Here is a 7,500-nt window from a genome sequence, read left to right on the forward strand (position 1 = left end):
AAGAAAAAAAAAAAAAAAAAATAGACCAATGGCAGGATGATATAATGAAAGATATTTTGGAGTAAAAACAGAGAACTTTTTGAGATTGCTGAATGTAGAGATGATTGGCTGCCTAAACTTGCAGTAGGAATGGAGCATAGAATAATACCATTAGGATAAATAAGTCAAACATTGATCATTGAAAAAAAAAAAAAAAAATGGAAAAAAAAGTGAGGAAAGAGAAAAAATGTTGATTTGAATATGATGCAATCGAATATTAGAAGAAAGGCGCGTATCTTTTTTTTTTTGTAAACATAGGAGGTACACCGGCCAAGGGCAACAAAAATACAATAAAAAAAAGAGGCCCACTGAAAAGTCGGTATCCAATAGAGTCTAAAGCGGTAGTTAAAAATTGAAGGATAAGTGTTTTGAAACCTCCCTCTTGAATCATAGGAAGATGAAAATACAGAAGCAGGCAGGGAGTTCCAGAGTTTACCAGAAAAGAGATGAATAATTGAGAATATTGGTTAACTCTTGCATTAGAGAGGTGGACAGAATAGGGGAGGGAGAAAAAAAGTCTTGTGCAGCGAGGCCGCGAGAGGAGGGAAGGCAAGCAGTTAGCAAAATTAGATGAGCAGTAATCATGAAAATAGCAGTACGAAGTAGCAAGAGATGCAACATTGTAGCGATGAGGAAGACGCTGAAAACAGTCACTTAGAGGGGAGTTGATGAGATGAAAAGCTTTTGAGAGATAGGTTACATTAAGAAATATATTTTTTACCTTATACTGAAAAATACATTTTTTTTTTTTATCATGACAGAAGAATTGCTGTTGAGTTGACAGAGAATGCATTTGTGGTTCCTTTGTGTAAGGATGCGTGATAAGTATGTATATGTTAATCTCGACTGTTATGGGAATAGTGCATGGTAACGTTTTGGTAAAGAGGGATACATATGCTATAACGAGTACATTGGGATACACGCTTTGGGGTTAGAATGGGATTATGTGGGTCAGTTACCTGTTGCGATACAGGAGTATGAAAAATATCTGGAAAATTATAAGAATATGTATTAATAGATTTAGAAAAAAAAATATAAGAAGGAATCGGGCAATATGAATAATTGCTAGAATACTGAAAGTAGTAGAAATATTTTATTATTAGAAATATATTAGTGCGAGTGAAAGATTTACTGCTAGAACAAGGATACGATAGGGTTGTATGATGTATATAAAAAGACAAGTAAGCGAGATATGTAAAATTATTTAAGGGTTTGGGTGTGGTGATTATTAGTGGTAAGAAGTGGAATCTGTGTGTTGGCAGATCATACTGCACATGTAGATGATTCAAAGAAAAGGCTGCGACTGTTACTAAAGATTGTGTTAAAGAAGGAAACTCGGAGAAAACAATAATTACTTTCGTTCTTTAACCAGATAAAGTTATAATTCTTTCAATTTGAATCTTCACAATATATAGGTGTAGCGAACATATAAGGTCTTCATCGTCGGTAGTACTTCTTTTATAATCATGTAGAAAATACCCCATTGCGTGTAAGTGCAACTTGCCAGCACCATCTAGTAGAGCTCCATGCGTCGTGCATGACTGACCTCTGTCAGTCTATTCTATTCTGTTCATCTCTCTAACGCAAGAGTTAACCAGTATTCTCAATCATTCATCCCTTTCTCTGGTAAACTCTGGAACTCCCTGCCTGCTTCTGTATTTCCACCTTCCTATGACTTGAATTCCTTCAAGAGGCAAGTTTCATGACACTTATTCATCAATTTTTGACCACTGCTTTGACCCTTTTATGGGACTGGCATTTCAGGGGGCATTTTTTTTTTTTATTGGATTTTTGTTGCCCTTGGCCGGTGTCCTTCCTACATAAAAAGTCTTCTTCAGAAAAATGTATAAAATGAACCAGTTACAATGAGAGCGGTCTGTGACGCTTAATGGCGCAGCCGATTAGATTCGGAACTTAGTTTTAAAATTGCGGTCACGAGAGTATGTATATACTTATGCTATATTTACACACACACACACACACACACACACACACACACACATATATATATATATATATATATATATATATATATATATATATATATATATATATATATATATATATATATATATATATATATATATATATATATATATATATATATACACACACACACACACACACACACACGCACACACACACACACACAAAAAAAAAAAAAAAAAAAAAAAAAAAAAAAAAAATATATATATATATATATATATATATATATATATATATATATATATATATATATATATATATATATATATATATATATATATATATATATATATATATATACTCGTATATGTGTGTGTGTGTGTGTGTGTGTGTGTGTGTGTGTGTAAATATAGCATAAGTATATATATATATATATATATATATATATATATATATATATATATATATATATATATATATATATATATATATATATATATATATATATATATATATGTATGTATGTATATTATGACTAAAAGGATTCAGGGGATGAGGAGTATTCCTTACGAAGCGAGGTTGAAGCGGTTAAATTTACATTCTCTAGAGAGACGTAGGTTAAGAGGGGACCTGATAGAAGTCTTTAAGTGGTATAAGGGTTATAACAAGGGAGATGTAAGCAAAATTCTTAGGGGTAGAACAAGAAATAACGGGTTCAAGCTTGAAAAATTTAGGTTTAGGAAGGAGATAGGAAAAAATTGGTTCTCAAATAGAGTGGTAGATGAGTGGAACGGACTCAGTATCATGTAGTTAGTGCCAGGACACTAGAGAGCTTTAAGAGAAGATTAGACAAGTTTATGGATGGGGATAACAGATGGAAATAGGTAGGAGTGTTTCATACAGGGACTGCCACGTGTAAGCCTGGTCGCTTCTTGCAGCTTCCCTTATTTCTTATGTTCTTATGTTCTTATATTGTGTGTGTGTGTGTGTGTGTGTGTGTGTGTGTGTGTGTGTGTGTGTGTGTGTGTGTGTGTGTGTGTGTGTGTGTGTGTGTTTAATTTACCTTTTGTCTTTTAGACTTCAAAATCTGGAATCTTTCGGGAGGTGATGGACACGGAAAAGGAAGGCCGACTTCGATTTCTGAATGTGAAAGAGTACCTGTCTGTGCTTGATAAAGATGTAATCGAGGGGAACCAAGTGATCATCGACTTCGCCTTTAATCTTGTGCCAATCAGTGGAAATTACTTTTCTGATACAGGTACACAGAACGCCACAGAACGCCTGACTTCTGATCTTTCTAAAATTTCTGATTGGGACAGAGCAAACTTGGTATTGTTCAATGCCTCAAAAACTCAATTCCTCCATCTATCAACTCGACACAACCTTCCAGACAACTATCCCCTCTTCTTCAATGACACTCAACTGTCCCCCTCTTCTACACTGAACATCCTCGGTCTGTCCTTTACTTATAATCTGAACTGGAAACTTCACATCTCATCTCTAGCTAAAACAGCTTCTATGAAGTTAGGTGTTCTGAGACGTCTCCGCCAGTTTTTCTCACCCCCCCAGCTGCTAACTCTGTACAAGGACCTTATCCGTCCATGTATGAAGTATGCTTCACATGTCTGGGGGGGTTCCACTCATACTGCTCTTCTAGACAGGGTGGAATCAAAAGCTTTTCGTCTCATCATCTCCTCTCCTCTAACTGACTGTCTTCAGCCTCTCTCTCACCGCCGCAATGTTGCATATCTAGCTGTCTTCTACCGCTATTTTCATGCTAACTGCTCTTCTGATCTTGCTAACTGCATGCCTCCCCTCCTTCCGCGGCCTCGCTGCACAAGACTTTCTTCTTTCTCTCACCCCTATTCTGCCCACCTCTCTAACGCAAGAGTTAACCAGTATTCTCAATCATTCATCCCTTTCTCTGGTAAACTCTGGAACTCCCTGCCTGCTTCTGTATTTCCACCTTCCTACGACTTGAATTCCTTCAAGAGGGAGGTTTCAAGACACTTATCCACCAATTTTTGACCACTGCTTTGACCCTTTTATGGGACTGGCATTTCAGTGGGCATTTTTTTTATTAGATTTTTGTTGCCCTTGGCCAGTGTCCTTCCTACATAAAAAAAAAAAAAAAACATGTTTTAGTCCGTGCGTTTATAAATATAGGAGTAATATACGGAAATTCCTTGGTTTTGGCTCATCATGGTTTTGGTTAGGTTTTACTCACAGACAGCCCTTTTTGACGCCAACCCTCCGCATTTATACGGAGCTGGGACCGGCATACAATTATGTTAGCTTGCACCCAAGACAAAATGGAAAGATTGCATAGCAGCAGATATGAGAAAGAAAGGACTGGGTACCAACAATGCCAGGCGACAAAGACCGGACGCGGCTCATCAAACACAGCAACACCATATAAAGACGGGATATTGAAGCTGACCAAGAATAAAAATAAGTAATACAGATAAATTATCAGAACTCTAAACTGCCAGATAGATGACTCATACAACACTCTCTCTCTCTCTCTCTCTCTCTCTCTCTCTCTCTCTCTCTCTCTCTCTCTCTCTCTCTCTCTCTCTGTCGGTCTTAGTCTAAGTGAACATCCTGTTGACCCAGCGCGTGCTAGTGAGGCAGTCATCTGGCTTGAAGAAAAGAGGCACCCTGTGTGGCTGTTGAGGTTCCTTAGTGGCTGCATTAGCCAAAATTCAATAAGGTGCGCTAGAGCATCGGTATTTGATTTTCCTTTACGCATTCCATACTTACAATCGGAAAGGTTTAAGGTGATTGATGCTTTAGAATCTTTATTTTAAGAATAGACTCAAGAGTTTTGAAAAGACATGAAATGGGCAATTACAGCTCGGTAGATGGAGGTAGAAATCATCCTTTGTAACAAGTTGAGTGGGGAAAATTCCACCAAATAGGAGAGGTAAATTATGATAGATACAGAAAAGGTTGACCAAACAGCAAGTGAGCACGAAGAACAGGAGGGACTCCGTCTGGGATATACAGCTTCCAAGTACTAAGCCCAAAGAAACTATATAAAGCATAATTTTGAAGTACAGCATTTGTAACAGTAACAATAAAAACAGACGGGAAAGAAGTACTGAATCATTCACTGTTAAGTTATCACGAAGATAGGAATGGAGACATTTGGATGATACGTCGTGAAAGGTGGTGGGGGAGGGGTGGCGTAGAGATGGAGAAGAAACATTGTTGGGAGATTTTTTTTTTTTTTTAGCTATACGTCAGAAGTCACTAAAAGATTTTTATTTATATTATTGACAAAAGATTTTAGCAAGTTCGAGGAAAATCCGGAATGTTTTTCGTAGAATTATGAATGTCAGTATGGTGGTTGCTCACTGTTTTTATCAATGTCTTCTGATACCTTTGCATAAAAAAAAAAAAAATGTATAGCATGCAAATTTACGTAGCGATACATACTACATTTACTTTACCGGCAGACAATACAAACCTTTTCATATAATATTTTCGTCCTTCGTTACTTCTGCCTTCTCGTTTAGTGTTGAAATTTTGGTTACTCCAACTTGCACTTTAATTTCAACGTTTGATGCTGTTTCACCTTACAGGTTATAAAGAATAATGAAACTCAAATCGTACGACTGACAAAATACACATCAGTATCAATCCAAATAATACAAGATTTGAAACAATTGTCCGCTTACTATTCAATATCGGTCATACCCTTGCCATATTTTCAATACCTTTTCTGAAAGAGATTAATGACACCTACCACATTGCTTGCCAGATAAACTTCAACAACAAAGATTCTCTTCGAAGGATGGCTATAGATAAATGTTTGATATGGAACTCGTCTTCTTTTAACACCTTTTATAGTTGTTCTTGGCCACTGTATTTCGATAACCCTAATCTTAATACACACCCTGCATTACATTCTTGAGACATTTTATTATTTGTCGTCCTGGGAAGGGAAGGGAAGTACTTTCTTGGAACATAAACTTTATGATTTTTCAGTTACTTTTTGTATGCACTTAATATTCAAGATATCGCAACATAAATCTGGTTTCAGATCATCATTTCGAAGAGCACCGGAAGTAGTTATTCAAGGTATTAATAATGTCGCTATTTTTTCTCAGGTAAATGTAACTTCTATATTGGACGTGAAAGACTTATAGCACAAAGTCTCGGCATGATTGGAAAGAAAGGGGATCCCATCGTTCCTCCTATGACTAAAAGGTAATATGGATAGAAAAAAAAAAAACTCATTACATGATTCACTTAATTTACATCACTCAAAATATGCTGATGTTTTGTACTTGATGCTCTCGGTATATGCTGCAACATACATGACCATTTATGATACTTGTAATATTTCTTATTTTCTTGTATCAATCAGGATTATGACCATGATTGAAGCCGGTCTCTACCACCACTGGTACATACAAGGGATTCCGAATGCTACGTCTTGTGATGCATTTTCAAGCAAGGTTACCGTCATCACACTGTTTTCACTTAGCAATACGTGGGTCCGTATCATGTACAGTACTTTTCCTTTACATTTTTTTTTTTCAGTTATCGAAATCATATTCTGAAACTCTCTCTCTCTCTCTCTCTCTCTCTCTCTCTCTCTCTCTCTCTCTCTCTCTCTCTCAGACACTAATTGTAGGGCTGGGTGTCCGAACACCAAACTGCGCCAAATCCACACTCACTTTCTGCAGACGCAGGGGACTCAAGGCGTGAATTACCCCTGCCATCATCCTTTCCATTCATGGTCTAGGCTGGATACAAACGCACACAAAATACAAATAAACAAATAACACTAAACTGTATCTCCCATTGTGACTGCTAGAATTTCCAGTTATTCTGGCAAGGTCGCCAATTCTGCTACGACCAGATCTAGCCTTTCTTTCAGCTGCCACTAATTTGGGTCAACTTCCATAGGTTATTTACTTCCTTTATAGCCTAGTGGTGGACCAATTACTACGTGAACCCAGGACAATTCAATGGTCCCACACAGTTACAAGCCTACAGAGAAAAACTATACAACGCCAACTTTTCACACTAGGTGAGAAAGGACCCGCCCATCCATGTGCCGGGGAGGGACAAACACCAGCACAATACGTTAAAAATAGACCAGAATATTTTATGACCTACCGCCCTCCCAGCTGCCTCCCTCTACTCAATAAGATATTCTGGACACCAGGACTTGACTAAACAACATTCGATTTTTCAGAAGACTGATTCTGTCCCTCATAACAGTGACAAGTCGAGAGAAAAAGAAGTTTACCACAAGGTACATAAAAAAAAAAGGTCCTCTAGCCAGACAGACAGTAATACACCACAAGGCCAATAGCATTTTCACCTAAGACACTCAGACATGGAGACTTCAACCAAGGAGAGAGGGGACAAGTGCCCACTCTCACAATGCTGTACAAATGACGAGTGGCGGGGCCAAGGGGAGATCACGCCTTCTCAATACGTCTAGCAACACAAATGCAGACTCCCGTAGGGCCAAAACAATATTCAATGTAGTGAGGCATAATACTAATATCCTCA

At 37.5% G+C, this 7,500-nt stretch overlaps 1 long non-coding RNA gene across 1 annotated transcript in view; it reads left to right on the top strand.

Annotated features, from left to right (window-relative positions):
- Window positions 1-3,052: 3,052 nt before the first annotated feature.
- Window positions 3,053-7,500, top strand: part of LOC135092937 (uncharacterized) — a 5,728-nt gene continuing 1,280 nt past the window's right edge. Inside the window, exons 1-3 of the long non-coding RNA XR_010263121.1 lie at window positions 3,053-3,223; window positions 6,081-6,180; window positions 6,341-6,470. This is a non-coding gene — a long non-coding RNA (uncharacterized LOC135092937). The remainder of the gene's footprint in view (window positions 3,224-6,080; window positions 6,181-6,340; window positions 6,471-7,500) is intronic.

The sequence above is a fragment of the Scylla paramamosain genome, chromosome 41 (assembly GCF_035594125.1).
Source record: "Scylla paramamosain isolate STU-SP2022 chromosome 41, ASM3559412v1, whole genome shotgun sequence".
Taxonomy (NCBI): domain Eukaryota; kingdom Metazoa; phylum Arthropoda; class Malacostraca; order Decapoda; family Portunidae; genus Scylla; species Scylla paramamosain.